Below are 16,222 nucleotides of genomic sequence, written 5' to 3' on the forward strand. Positions count from 1 at the left end.
GAAATCCTTTCAGTATGTCGTGAGAAAAAAATGAACCTTTGTACAAAATGATGTGAAAACTCAGATTGCAATGTTGATGAATAGCCCCTTGTGATCTACAGCATGCCTGAGAAAAGAAACCAAACCATCACTTTCTCCTGGCAAGCACTGAACACAGAGCCAGCTTTACCAGTTTAACAGAAATAAATGTCAAAATAAGCACTTGTAAAGAAAATATATATTCTAAACCTTTTGAAGCTCCAACTCTCTGAAAGGTCTTGTCTGTCTCGCGAGATGACTAATGAAATAAGGACACACTCTATGGGGTGGGGCCGGGGAAAGGGGGACACATTTGGAGACCATGCCTCCAACTTTCAGATATTGAAGGGATGTTTCTTTCCATTTCTTCAGGAACCCTATCTCAGGCATGACCTCAGTTGTATATGCTTCCTTCCATTTCTTTGAAATGATGACTCCACACAAACCCCTATAAACTTCATTCAAAGGAAAAAAAAAATCTTTCTATGTGGCCAACTGTTTATCTATCCAGCCTAAGCCTACTCCTGGCTCTGCCTTGTCCTCCATCAGTCTCACCAGACATTGATCCCCTATGCTACACCAAGCACTCTGCTACCTAGGTGCTCTGCCCACAGTATGCACCCCCTAGGTGTCTGCACTGACATCTTAAACTCTTTCATTTAGTCCTCTTCCTCCGAGAGTACTGACCTTGGTTTCTAAGTCCTCAGAAGACTTTCTCTTCCTCGTCAAACTACACATACCTTCTAGGATAAGATAGAGGGGACGGAGAGCAGGGCATGGTAGAAAGAGTCTGAGCTCTGCATCGGAGACTTACCCTTAGAGTCTGTCCTTAGACTTTGGCTCCTCTGTTCACTGGTTACGTGACCTTAGATAAACTACTCACCCTCTCTTATCCTCAATTTCTCACCTACTGTATTTGTGAGTTTGCCTACTTTACAGAGCTGTTAGAGAAATTCAATGGAATACAACCTAAATTGCCTTGAATAGTATCTAGAACATGTGTGTGTGTGTGTGTGTGTGTGTGTGTGTGTGTGTGCATGCACACACTCAGTTGTATCTGACTCTTTGCAACCTCATGGACTGTAGCTTGCCAGGCTCTTCTGTCCATGGTATTTTTCAGGCAAGAATACTGGAGTGGGTGCTGTTTCCTCCTCCAGGGGATCTTCCCAACTCGGGGACTGAATCCATGTCTCCTGCGGCTCCTGTGCTTGCAGGTGAATTCTTAACCACTGAGCCACCAGCTTGGATACCTTGAACATGGGAAGCAATAAATGGTAGTAATTCTAGGGTCTAAGAAAGAGTTTCCATATCATGTGTTATAGACATATTCAGAACGGTCAAGTGAATTTTTTATGCTCTCTTGTAGGCACATGAATTAGGTAGCAAGCCTGCTCTTAATGTATTATAATAAAGAATAAATAAATGAAGTACAGTCTAGACAGTGAGTGTTTCTCCTCGTTTTTATAAGCTTCATTGAAGAAAGCCCCTTTTTGCTCCTCTTTTGGTGTATAAACTAATAGCATTTTTATCTCATCTTCATCCTTTTCCTTTTGTTTGGTCTCTGCCTTTTGTTAAACTGAGAAATACCAATAAATTCAGATTAGCCATAACTGAATCATGGTTTTCCTTCCTTTGGCCCTTTCCTTCCTCTCCATCTTCTTGTAATTTAAACTTTCCACATCCAAGAGTGAGAAATGTGAGTTCCCCATTTTTCCACAGCTTCAATAAGCAGGCTGGAAAATGTTGTAATGGGTTGCTTGAATCAATGAATTTTAATGGCTTGCCACATCCTCTTGAAGATTTTCACATTTAGCTCTTTCTCCTCTGTCTTCACCATTTCAGTCTCAATTCAACTGATAATGAATTAAGTCTGTAGGAGCAATATTGAAAAAGCTGTTTCTTAGTCTGCATGCCCGCATGCTAAGCTGCTTCAGTCACCTCTGACTCTTCTGCGGCTGCAAGGACTGTAGTCCACCAGACTCCTCTGTCCAAGAGATTTTCCAGGCAAGAACACTGGAGTGGGCTGCCATCTCTTTCAGGGGATCTTCCCAATCCAGGGATAGAACCTGCGTCTCCCGCATTAGCAGGCACATTCTTCACCACGAGTGCCACCTGGGAAGCCCTACTTCTTAGTTTAAATGGTAGCAATTGTGTGCTAAAATTAATTTTATAATATCATTTTTGCACAGTTCTCTCTCATTTCCCTTTGTTTTGAAATAAAAGTTCCTAAGATATTTCTCTCTCTATTCCTAAAGATGTGACAAGGAATCCAGAGTAAACTCTTACCTTACCTGTAAATTCCAATAGGTATGCCATTTTTTCCCCCTATATTTTAATCTTACTCAAAGGCTTTTCTAGAAAAGTTGTACTTTGGACATGTTACGTTTTTGCCAAAGTGTCCAGGCTGTGTTTGCCTCGTGTCAGAAATATGACATGTGAGTTTTCCTTTATCTGTGAGAAAAAGCTGACCTTTTGTGCTTGTTCTACTTCCTGGTGAGTCATCCCTCTCTCTCAGGTTTGTCTCCTCACTCAGAGCCAACAACTTCTCTCATTTCATTGATTCGGCACCTGCCTCTTCTTATCAGGCTCTTCCTCAAACCCATTATACCAGCTCCATCCCTGAGCCAGTGACTTCTCTGTGTGACCAGTTACTTGTCAAAGCCTCCATTTTTACATATGAAAAAATGAAAATAAAAATAACATGTCACTTATCATTCATACTATTAAATGAAAGAAAACCACAAATGAAAGGTTACTAGCCATGACAATCTTCTCCAGGAAAGAGGTAATGGTCAAATAATAAGAACTTATTTGATCACAAAAATTCATAGGTCACAATTTCTCTTCTATTTTTTTTTCTTCCAAGAATACGCCTTGAAATTATCCAGGATCCATTTTTCTTTCTTTCTAATACAGAGTGACAGAACGGAAAGAAGTAGAAATAAACTTTCTCCAGACTTTTCAAAGCTTACATATGGGTTTAGAGTGCAGAGGGACAAGTAGTTAACAGGTTGTGATTCATTTGTTCAGCCAACATTGACTGAGTGCTATGTTGGTGCTGTATCGCTGCTTCTATAGGACAAAGAAATGTCCCTCTGGGACATTCCCTCACTTTGTGGAGGTCAGCAGTCCAAGGAGCAGAGCACATATGTTTCCACAAGTTACAGAAAAAGGATACTCGAGGATCCTATGTCTCTATTCACTGATTCTAAGAGCTGAGCTAAGGCTTTTTATAAATAATAGTAGGAAATAATAAGACTCCATTAGGAGAAAGCAGTGATTGTATGTTCTCTTCTATTTAGGTGTATTTTTAATAAAGTCTGCCTTTGAACTAGGTTTCAGCATCAAGGCTGGTAATTTTTCATGCTTCTTACTTCCCTCTGTCTAAAATTACTTAGTTTTTTGTTTTTTTCCTTTTGTTTTGATGAGTGTAAAATCCTTGAAGGAAACATACTGTTTATCATGCTTCACAGGAACACATGTGTCTCCACTCTACCAACATTTTTTATTTTTAATAGAAAGATTTTTTTAGAATTAAAGAGTTTGCATTAGGCTCATTGGGCTTCCCACCTGGCACAGTGGTAAAGAATCTGCCTGCTAATGCAAGAGACATAGGAGACTTGGGTTTGATCCATGGGTTGGGAAGATTCCCTGGAGGAGGAAATAGCAACCCACTCCAATATTCTTGCCTGGAAGATTTTCTGCCTGGAAAATTCCATGGACAGAAGAGCAAAAGGGGATTCCTGGGTAGCTCCAAGCCATAAAGAATCTGCCTGCAATGCAGGATACCCAGGTTCAATCCCTGGGTCTGGAAGATCCCCTACAGAAGGGCATGGCAACCCACTCCAGTATTCTTGCCTGGAGAATTTCATGGACAGAGCAGCCTGGTGGGCTACAGTCGATGGACTCACAAAGAGTTGGACATAATTGAGTAACTAACACAGACACATAAGGCCCAACTAGAAGTTCTTGTTATAATTCAACAGAAGAATGGTAGCATATAAATTATTAGAAGAGGTCATTATTTTCACCTGGAATCTGCCATCCCTCAAGAATGACTATTCCCCCTAGTGAGCACCATCTCATGTTTAAAATGAGTGTATTTTCCACCACTTAATACCTGATGTAACATGGGTGCAATTCATTTGACCTATGAATCATGATATCTATTGCTTACATGTATTTATACCTCTTCTACAGTTTGGCTTCATGATACAATTAAATGAATGGAATATATTTGCAAAATTTTACAGTGACAAAATACAATACTATTTTGAAAATACAAATAATTAAATCTTGGGCTTCCCTGGTGGTCCATTGGCTAAGAATCCATCTTGCAATGCAAGGGACACCGGTTCAATCCCTGGTCCGAGAAGATCCCACGTGCTGTGGAGCAACGAAGCCCTGTGTCCCACAACTACTGACCCTGCACTCTAGAGTCCGGGAACCACAACAAGAGAAGCTACAGCAATGAGAAGCCCATGTACTGCAACTAGAGAAAAGCACCCGCTGTCCGCAACAAGGGAAAGCCCACGCACAGCAGTGAAGACCCAACACAGTCCCAGTTACACAGCTAGCTAGTGGGACAGCTAGAACCAAAATCAGGTCTTCTAACTCTAGACAGTACTTTTCCTATGAAACCATCCCACTTGCCTTAAGAGTTCATTATTTTTTTTTTTTTTTGAACTCTTAAGGCAAGTGGGATGGTTTCATAGGAAAAGTACTGTCTAGAGTTAGAAAACCTGGATTTTGGTTCTAGCTGTCCCACTAGCTAGCTGTGTAACTGGGACAAACCATTTAGTTTCATTTAAATTCAGTGCTTTATCATAAAGACATAAAGCTGTATCCTTTCAGGGCTAAAATTCTAAAATGATGGAATTCTAAAATTCTAAAATGATCCCTCTCCATGTCTAACTGACCAGCTATCTAAATACATCAACTGCTTAAAATTTTCTGAGCGAGTGAAGAAATGCTTTCCATTTTAAATAATATTTCTGTTGAAGTTGAAAAAAACGTGAAATCAAAGTGGCTCATACTCTCACTGCTCTCATAACTAACGAAAGACACGTGCAAAGTTTAAAAAGAAATCCAGACACTCAATCCAGAGGAATAAAACGAAAAAATGTAAAATAGCTATCACTATCCCTAACAGTGGCCAATTTCACATCCTGAGAGAGAAACATTGTTAACATTTGGCCACAACTCCTTTAAAAATCATGGCACACTGGGAAATATATGTGCTGCTTAAGTATTTCCTAATATAGGCAGGTCCTACCATGAAACTGCATGCACATCATATTTTTAAAGGGGAAATCATCATTTTAGAGAACATTTTGAAACATTAGAGTGTTAAAGAGCATCTGCCAAAATGTTTTCAAATGCCTATGCATGACTGCAAATATTTTTTCCTGTCCTATATATAGACAGTGGGTTTCCCAGGTGGCTCAGTAGTAAAGAGTCTGCCTGCCAAGCAGGAGACATGGGTTCAAGCCCTGGGTTGGGAAGTTCCCCTGTAGGAGGAACTGGCAACCCACTCTAGTATTCTTGCCTGGAGAATCTCATGGGCAGAGGAGCCTGACGGGCTACAGTCCATGGGGTCAAAAGAGTCAGACACTACTTTGCAACTAAACAACAACACATATAGATGGTTAAGGACAGAGTTACATTTGGAAACAAGGCAGTGGGTTTTTTTCAGATAAGCTTCTCTCTTAAATAGGTACCTGCAGGATTGGGGTTTTTAAAGAGTTTTGAATATAATGTTTAATTTGTGATTCCAAATGACATAAGATTCTTTATTTTTTCCCCCCAAAGTTTAAATGAAACATATAGAGAACAACCCAAAGAACCAGAGACAGAATAAGCTTACTTCCTTACTATCACTAAGAGTACGGAGTTCTCTGGAAAATGCCTCAAGTGTTCTCTGAAAAGGCAGCGGGGTTTCTGAAAGCTCCACAGGAAGACCTGGGTGGTAACAATAGAAACATCTGTTCTGGAAAACCGACTCCAGAATGAATTACCACTCAAGGCGAGATCAAGCACTCTTTGTACTTGCGGGAAGCCCCAAATGTATGTCCCGGAAGCCCCAAATGTACGTCCCAGCTCTTTGGCGCTAATTGATAGGGCTCCTGGAGGTAACGTTTGCAGTTCATGCTGGCAAGATGAGCTCTATGTTGGTCTTAAAGGAAATTAGACTCCCCGATATTTAGCAACTGCAGGATTCACATTCTCAAAGCAAAAAGTTAAGTCTCCCTTCAGGTAAGGGAGTAATGAGAGTGTATTAGCCAGCGTCATTTCTTCAGTCAAACCAACATCAGTACTCAAGTAAAATAGCTGTATTAGAAAAATCTTTAAATACAAAGAAAAATTCTGCTGGAGTGTATTAAAGACCACTAACAAAAAGAACATTCTTTAAAAACCAGTCCACCCCTATATTCATAAACGTATGGCAGTACATTGTCACAAGATCATAAGTTTTAGGGCTAGGTTTTCAGGGTTTAAATTCCAGTTCTGAACCTCACTTGCTATGCTATCCTGGGGAAGTCCTTAGCCTCTCTGTCCCTCAACTTCTTCATCTGAAAAATGGGCATGACAACAGTTGCTGCCTCGGGGCTTCCCAGGTGCTACAGTGGTAAAGAATCTGCCAGCACAGGAGACACTGGAGACATCAGTTTGATCCCTGGGTCAGGAAGATACCCTAATGTAGGAAATGGTAACCCATTCCAGTATTCTTGCCTGGAAAATTCCGTGGACAGAGGAGCTTGGAGGGCTACAGTCCATGGGGTCACAAAGAGCCAGACACAACTGAGTGACTGAGCACACACACAGCACACAGTAGCCGGCTCACTGGGTTGTTATTTATATTAAACACATTAATATATCTAAATCACTTGCCCGGAACAGAGTAAGTGCTATGTAATCACAGCTATTATTTTTATTCTTATTCAATGGGTCTAATCAAGTGCATGGAAAATGTTTGAATAAAAAATAACAAACATATTTTTAAGTTAAAGAACAATTTATTCAACAGCAATGTCATTGCTGAGTATTAGCACAAAAATTAAAAAAAAATTAAGAGTAAAAAAGATCTGTATTCTGCAATTAGACCCTAAAAATATGTGCAAGATATTTTAAAACACTTGTGCACTTAGAAATCATCCATTTCTGAATCCATTTTTTTTACATAGAAATCATATGCATACAAATAGGAAGACTTACACTAGAAGGGAAATTGTTGAATTAATTTAAAAAATAAATTTTACAGCTTTTCCTGGGAATTTCTTAATGAAAAGGCATAAAAAGATAATGAGAAAGGACCAAACAGATGTTAGTTTCCCCTGAAATGTGCCAAACTTTTACAACGTCGTTATGATAGATTTCCACTTGGGTCTCCATAGTTTAAAAGTAAGTGGGACATTTGGATCCTGAAGAGAGCAGAGATGATTAAAGAGTTGGAAAGCCAGGCTTATAAGGAAAGGATCACAGAAATGATGTTGGTTGGCCAAAAGGAGGAAAAGACTGTGGGTGACTTAATTGCAGTCTTGGTGTGTATAACAGGCCTTATAAAGAGGCTAGGGACCAGATGTTGCTCCCCAGTGAAAGTAGAACGAGATGGAATGGGAGGGAGCACTTGGACTGTGATTTCAGATAAATCTTTCGAAAGTGCAAAAAAATTTTTTTGAAAAGAGCTATTGAGTAGCTAAACCTTTGTTCACTCAACTAATACTTATTCAATTCTTCCTCTGTCTTAGATACTGTATTAAGTGCTGGGGATTCACTGATAGGTAATCATTCACATGCAGACACAGAGACAGACAGAGTAGGATTTTCTCTTTGCCTGAGAATTGTCCTTGCAGTAGACTTGGCCTATACCCACAGAGTGTAAGGAAAGAAAGACAGCTGAGTAGGGAAGGCAGTCGTGGTGTTTTTTGCATTGTCTCTCACATTTGCACAGAAATGCATGAGTTTCCAGAGATACCATAGAAGGCACTTAGGTGGGCTTCTTGGGTTGACTACCTATCCAAGAGGGCTGCCCCGAGGGTAAGGGGAAACAGCAGAATATCCCGTGGGATGTTACCACAGGAGCTGGGAGAGCATTGGGTTGCAAAGGAAAGTGGAATGGATCTTTCAGCTCAGGGAATTACTTAGTCAGCAGTTTCCCCTTATAGGCCCACTACCTAACCAAGATGCTTGCTCCCTGGAAGAAAAGCTATGACAAAGCTAGACAGCATATTAAAAAGCAGAGATATCTCTGCCAACAAAGGTCCATATAGTCTAAGCTATGGTTTTTCCAGTGGTCATGTATGGATGTGAGAGTTGGACCATGAAGAAGGCTCAGTGCCAAAGAATTGATTCTTTCAAATTGTGGTGTTGGAAAAGACTCTTGAGAGGCCCATGGAATGCAAGTAGATCAAACCAAACAATCCTAAAGGAAATCAACCGTGAATATTCATTGGAAGGACTGAGGCTGAAACTGAAGCTCTAATACATTGGCCACCTGATGCAAAGAGGCAACTCACTGGAAAAGACCCTGATGCTGTGAAAGACTGAGGGCAAGAGGAGAAGAGAGTGACAGAGGCTGACATGGTTGGATGGTATCACTGAGTGTGAGCAAACTCTGGGAGATAGTGATGGACAGAGAAGCCTGGTGTACCACAGTCCACGGGGCTGCAAAGAGTCGGACACAACTTAGTGACTGAACAACAAAAATCTATCCAAGAACTGGTCTTAGAGCCACCTTCCAAATGACTGCCTCCCAGAGGCACCAAAGAAGTCTTGGATTAGCCACAGAAACAACAGCAACCAAGAGACAAAAAGGGACACAGAGGCCAGTGAACTGATATCAATAAAAAGTTTAAGTGTTACTGTCAGATGAAACAAGTTATCTATCATCGGTCAGTCAGGAAGCTGTGAATGTGTATACCCCTAAGCTTCTCCTTGCTAATAAATGTTCTTAAAGCTCTGTAAGATTTGGATTGGTTTTTCCTACCTCTGGGTCAGCTAGAAAAACTAAATTATATTTTCATAGCTTTGGCTTAAAGTGTATTTGTTGTATTCTAATGATTTGAAACTTGGAAATCAAACCACTTGATTTGCTATTACTCAGAATATTTGAGCAAATGAAATATCAGGCTTTCTTTCACAGAAGTTCTCACACTCTGATCAACACGCACACTCGCTGCAGTGGAAGCTGTGATGCGTCACCCAGTCTCCCCACTAAGGGCAGAGGCTTGTATTTCCCCAGTTACTTGCAGCTTGGCTTAGAGCTGAGTCCTCTCTGGGAATTTCCTTGAGGTGAAGGGAGTCACCCTCACAGGCTGCATCAGTACTGGGGCAGCTGACTGGGGGAAGGGGGTTGAGGGAGTTGGAAGAGTTGGCCCCTGTGGCCTCAATTTAAGCTATCTCTGAAGGCCCATCAGCTCCAGAGCTCCCCCATGAGACTGACTGAGGCCCTGTTGCAGCTGAATCGCAGCCCAGCCTCTCTGGCTCCCTGCACTCCCCGGTGCTCGGGTTCCAATAAACCCCTTTCATGCAAATCTCTGTTTCTGAGTCTATGTTTTGGGGGATTTGATTTAAGACAAATGAATATATGTAGGAAGTAAGCAACAGATTAATGATCCATGAAGGAATAATACTTTTGGTTATTAAAAAGTGATAATGTGCAAATTTCTAAAATACAAGCTCATCTTCATCTTTACCTCAGTTCCATTAATGCTAGACTTAATTATTTGATCTACAGTAGGAGAGTAGCCGGAGAAGGCAATGGCACCCCACTCCAGTACTCTTGCCTGGAAAATCCCATGGATGGAGGAGCCTGGTGGGCTGCAGTCCATGGGGTCTCTAGGAGTCAGACACGACTTAGTGACTTCACTTTCACTTCTCACTTTCATGCATTGGAGAAGGAAATGGCAACCCACTCCAGTGTTCTTGCCTGGAGAATCCCAGGGACGGGGGAGCCTGGTGGGCTACTGTCTATGGTGTTGCACAGAGTCGGACACGACTGAAGCGACTTAGCAGCAGCAGCAGAAGAGTAGCAGAGAAATCAATATACTTGCCAACAAACACATCTGCTGACCTCAACCACTACCTCCCAATTAGGGAAAAATGCAGTCCAGTTACCATTAGACTAAATAGTATCACAGACTAACAAATACATGACCTGTCCCACCACTCCATCACCTCTTTCTCTCCCAATATCCCCCCAGAAGTCTCTGTAAAGCAAGTGATAATTCATCAGAGCCAGAAGTGGAAAGGCATTGCTCAATAACTTATGAAAGATACCTGAAAAAAGTTCTTCCTTTTATTATGCAAGAAAATATAGAAATTCTTGTAATAAGAATACTTCATTTAATTTGAAAAACCTTTTCTGTCCATGGAGTTCTCCAAGCAAGATACTGGAGTGAGTTGCCATTTCCTTCTCCAGGGGATCTTCCCCACCCAGGGGTCGAACCCGGGTCTCCTGCAATGCAGGCAGAGTCTTTACTGACTGAGCTACAAGGGAAGCCCAACTTATGAAAGATACCTGAAAAAAGTCCTTCCTTTTATTATGCAAGAAGATGTAGAAATTCTTGTAATAAGAATATTTTATTTAATTTGAAAAAACTTTTCATGAGGATATTTTGCCTGTTTCACTACATAGACAACTGATATTATGAAAATCATATGTGAAAAATGTCATTCTGATACATTGTTCTTCTGGCTTGGAGAACTGCGAGAAATGCTTTCTGAAATGGCATCCAGGCACGTTTCCCTTGTATATATCACTGGCGAGGGAATATGCTCAAGTGCAATTTGGTGCTGGCTGGATAGCTTTAGAAAAATTAATTAAGGGGGGTTTTAGGTTGGAATTCCCCCCAAAAGCAGGCCGTAAGACAATGATTTGGGTCCACACAGTTTATCTGGGTAATGACCTTAGGTGGGGAGCATGAGGAAGGAAGTCAACAGAGGATTTATTAATGAACAGGTTATCACTCTGGATAATAGGGGCTCAATCCCCCCGTGTAGAACACACATAGAGTTGTCCCACCTAAGACATGAGGAAGCTGGACTATTCAGCTACCAACTCCTGTCACTGGCTGGTTAAGGACTGCTTCCATGGTGTTCTCTACACAGATCTTTCAGCCTTCCCCAGTGCAGCTGTCTAACTATATACGGACACTGAGAGAATAAGGGAAAAGCAGAGACATTACTTTGCCAACAAAGGTCTGTCTAGTCAAGGCTATGGTTTTCCCTGTGGTCATGTATGGATGTGAGAGTTGGACTGTGAAGAAGGCTGAGTGCTGAAGAATTGATGCTTTTGAACTGTGGTGTTGGAGAAGACTCTTGAGAGTCCCTTGGACTGCAAGGAGATCCAACCAGTCCATTCTGAAGGAGATCAGTCCTGGGTGTTCTTTGGAAGGAATGATGCTAAAACTAAAACTCCAGTACTCTGGCCACCTCATGCGAAGAGTTGACTCATTGGAAAAGACTCTGATGCTGGGAGGGATTGGGGGCAGGAGGAGAAGGGGACGACAGAGGATGAGATGGCTGGATGGCATCACTGACTCAATGGACGTGAGTCTGAGTGAACTCCGGGAGTTAGTGATGGACAGGGAGGCCTAGCGTGCTGCGATTCATGGGTTCGCAAAGAGTCGGACTCGACTGAGCCACTGAACTGAATTGAACTGAACCCAAGCATCTGCTAAAGAAGTTATGTAATATCTTCCCTGAAAGCCTTTGAAAATACATAGGCCTCTGATAAGACTATTTAAAATCCATTACTTTTGAGAAATGGCAAACACTAATGTCAGAATTGTTATAATTTTAAGATTCTAGACTTCTAAAAAATGTTAAATGCCATTGATAAATAAAAGCAAGCTTTGGCTATGAAGAAATAATTTTTATCAAAAAATACATTCAGCATTGAATATTTTAAAAAAGTGTGTTGTGAAGAATTAACGTTGTTAAAATGTCCATAAAATCCCAGGCAATCTATGAATTCAATCCAATTCCTATCAAAATTCCAATGACATTTTTTTAATAGAAAATTTTTTAAAAATCATAAAATTCACTTGGAACCACAAAAGACCTTGAATAGCCAAAGCAATCTTGAGAAAGAACAACAAAGAAGGTATCATACCTCCTGATTTCAATCTGTACTTAAAAGCTATAGTAATCAAAACAGTGCAGTGGTGTCATAAAAACAGATACAGAATGAAACAGTAATAGAGTCCAGAAATAAATCTATGCATATATAGTCAACTAATGGTAAAGAATCCACCTGCCAATGCAGGAGATGTAAGTCTGATTCCTGGGTCGGGAAGATCTCGTGGAGAAGGAAATGGCAACCCATTCTAGTATTCTTGCCTGGGAAATGCCATGGATAGAGGAGCCTGGTGGGCTACAGTCCATGGGGTTGCAAAAGGGTCAGAATATGACTGAGCCACTAAACAACAACAACATTTGACAAGACAGCCAAGAGTGCTCACTGGAGAAGACAGTATCGTCAGTAAATGGCTGGGAAACTGGATATTCATTCATATGCAAAATAACGAAATTAAACCCCTATCTTATGCCACTCATGAAAATTAACTCAAAATGGATTAAAGACTTAAATGTAAGAGCCAGTCCATAAAACTCCGGGCAGAAAACTGAAAAGGTTTCTTAACACTGATCAGAATGACATCAAACTAAAAATATTTTGCACAGAAAACTAAATTATCAGAAAAATTAAAATACAACCCATGGAATGGGGGAACATATCTGTAAACCACATATCTGGTAAGGGGTTAATATCCAAATTATATAAAGAACTCACACAACTCAATAGCAAAAAACAATTAACCCAATTTTAAAATGGGCAAAGGAGCTGAATGGCCTTTTCTTCCAAAGAACATATTCAAATGGAAACCAGTGCATGAAAAGGTGCCCGATATCACCAATCATCAAGGAAATGCAAATCAAATAGAGTTGCCACCTACATGTTTAAATGGCTACCATCAAAAAGAGGAGACACCAATCACCAGTGAGGATGTGGGAAAAGGCGAACCCTGTACACCAAGGGTCCCCAGCCTCCAGTATCTAATGCCTGATGATTTGAGGTGGAATTGATTTAATAATAATAGAAATAAACTACACAATAAATGTAATGCACTTCAATCATTCCAAAACCATCCCCTGTACCCTAGTCTGTGGAAAAACTGTCTTCCATGAAATCAGTCCCTTGTGCCAAAAAGGTGTTGGTGGGAATGTAAATTGGTGTAGCCACTATGGAAAACAAATGAAGGTTCCTTAAAAAATTAACAATAGAATTGCCATATCAAGTTCGACACAGAGAACTTGATATGATACTGAGAAGCTGGAAATGAGCCAGGGTAGGGCAGGGAGTCGATGACTGGCGCATACCTGCTCCGAAACCAACTCACCAGCAGGTCAGAATACCACTTGAAGAGAGGATCTCTATGCTATCAGATGGTCACCCTCCAGTTGACTCAAGAAACAGGCCTGCTGAGCCAATAATATGTCAACATCACAGTTTGTAAATCACTTCTATTTAGATGCTGTCTAGCAGGTTACAAAGTTCTTTAACACACACAGACTCATTTCATTCTTTAGATATGCAGAGCATATCCCTTTTTACTGGAGTGGAAACCCTGATTTCCAAGAGATTAAATAAATTCCTCATGGGGAGCCAAATAGTGACAGAGCTAGAGGACACACTTTTATTTCAAAGAATTAAGATCAGGGCAAAAGGAAATGAGAGAGAGGAGATAATAGGAGAACTAGAGGAGGGAAAGCATGTAACATACTAGAATCTTATAGCCAATCTTAGAATCAGAAGTTTGGATCATCTTCGTGACTATAGAGGTGCAGCAAGGAAAAGAGTTACATGAAGTTTGAAGTGGCAATGGTATGATATAAAAACAGGTATCTATGAAGCCTCTAGTTGGTGGCTGGAAGGAAGGAGAAAATGTTCAGAGAGACTCTACTTCCTGCTTGAATTTCTTCAGCAGCATCATACTGCCTACATTAGGTTGAAGGAAACCGCTGGGCATGGTTTTCAAGACCTCTCAGACAGGCCTGCAACTCGGGAGCCATATCAAATCAACACATTGCCTCAGCACCCCTTTTCCAGCCCTCCAGCAATGCTCTGGCTGCCCAATCTACTTATCACCCCAGCCACACTTTTCACTCATTCTGTTTCTTCTGCATGGAATATGTTTTACAACTTCTTTCCAACCCTCCACCTATAAATTCAGCTCAAATGTCACTTTGCTTGATGAAGTACCACCTCACACTGGTAACAATGGCTAACATTAAAAAGTCTGTGAATAGCATGCTGGAGAAGGTATGGAAAAAAGGGAATGCTCCTATACTGTTGTTAGCAAGGTAAGTTGGTACAGCCAGGATGGAAAACAGTATGAAGGTTCCTCAGAAAACTAAAAATAGAATTACCATATGATTGAACTCCTGGGAATATATCCAGACAAAACTATAATTCAAAGATACATGCATTCCAATGTTCATAGCAGCACTATTCACAATAGCCAAGACATGGAAACAACCTTAATGTCCATGACAGGTGAATGGATAAAGAATATGTGGTCCATATAAACAATGTAATTCAGCCATCAGAAAGAATGAAATAATGCCATTTGAACCAACATGGATACAACCAGGGATTATCAATTTGGGATTCCCTGGTGGCTCAAACAGTAAAGAATCTGCCTGCAATACAGGAGACCTGGGTTCAAGCCCTGGGTCAGGAAGATCTCCTGGAGGAAGAAATGGCAACCCACTCCAGTATTCTTGCCTTGAGAATTCCATGGACAGAGATATCCATGCCAGGCTATATAGTCCATGGGATCACAAACAGTCGGACACAGCCGAGTGACTAACACACACACAGGGATTATCATACTAGGTGAAGTCAAGTCAGAAAGAGAAAGACAAATACCATATAGTACTTATATATGTAATCTAAAACATGGCACAAGTGAACCTATAAATTAAACAGAAACGGACTCACAGATACAGCCTTGTGGCTGCCAAGGGGGAGAGGGGTGGGGAGGGGTGGACTGGGAGTCTGGGATTAGTAGATGCAAAATATCACACACAGAATGGATAAACAACAGGATCCTACTGTATAGCACAGAGAACTATATTCAGTACTTTGTAATAAGCCATAATGGAAAAAAAATTAAAAAGAAGGTCTATATATATGCATCACTGAGTCACTTTGCTGTACAGCAGACATTAACATTATACAACAACTATATTCAATTAAAATTTTTTTAAGTCACTTTGCTGGGAAAGATTTTTCTGACTCTTTTCTTTCCCGATCCTCATCTCAGCCCTAACAGCATCACTGCAAATGCATTTACATGTAGCATGGTACTTACCTACTTTACTTAATTGATTCTAACATGTATACTCAAATTTTACAACTGATAGCATGAGAGTTAATTTGACATTCTTTTTCCTTGGTGGTAGATAAAATAGCACATCTTAAAATCGATGGTTTCTTAAGTTTGATAAAATTTATTTGTACATATTTGTAACATTACTTCTGGCCTGAGATTAAAAAGACCCTGAAGTCTTTGATCATTTCTTATTGATTTTATATCCCTATTGCCTGTCACATTGCTCTGTATATCATAGGCTCTTCGTAACTGTTTGTTAAGTAGACAAATGAAAAACACTGATCTTTAAATCAGTAAGTTAAAGAAGTGTCACTGTTCTGTACTGGAATCTAAGAAAGATGACTGGGATAAGCCCTTTCATTGCATCTCCAAGTGTCAGCTTACATAAGTGAGTGAAGGTTCCAAGGTCTGTTGACCCTGTTACATCATTTGACTGAAAATTATAACTCCCTTCCTTGTATATCATATCTCCCTGAGGCTCCCTGGAATTTATGTTAAACCCCCAAATCTCTTGGCAGGACATCATGGTTTAAGATAATGGACTTAGAGCTGTAACTGTAAACAGGTTGTGAAATGCCTGATCAGTGGAATCAGGCAGATCTGAAATGAAGTCCAGGTTTTAATATTTATCAGCACATGACCTTGTTGTTTAACCACCTTGAACCTCAGTTTTATCCTTTGTAAAATGGGGATAATATAACTCATCCTTAAGGATAATTGTCAGGATTAATTACATTATCCAAGATAAAACATCCGATATGGGGCCTGGTGCAGAAATGTATTCAATCAGTTTCAGAACTGTCCTT

The 16,222-nt window shown here is 40.5% G+C and overlaps 1 long non-coding RNA gene across 4 annotated transcripts in view; it reads right to left on the reverse strand.

Annotated features, from left to right (window-relative positions):
- LOC129658989 (uncharacterized) overlaps positions 1–16,222 on the reverse strand; it is a 353,230-nt gene that overhangs the window by 14,484 nt on the left and 322,524 nt on the right. The gene's annotated exons all lie outside the window — the stretch shown is intronic.

This window comes from Bubalus kerabau, chromosome 8, assembly GCF_029407905.1.
Source record: "Bubalus kerabau isolate K-KA32 ecotype Philippines breed swamp buffalo chromosome 8, PCC_UOA_SB_1v2, whole genome shotgun sequence".
Lineage (NCBI taxonomy): Eukaryota > Metazoa > Chordata > Mammalia > Artiodactyla > Bovidae > Bubalus > Bubalus kerabau.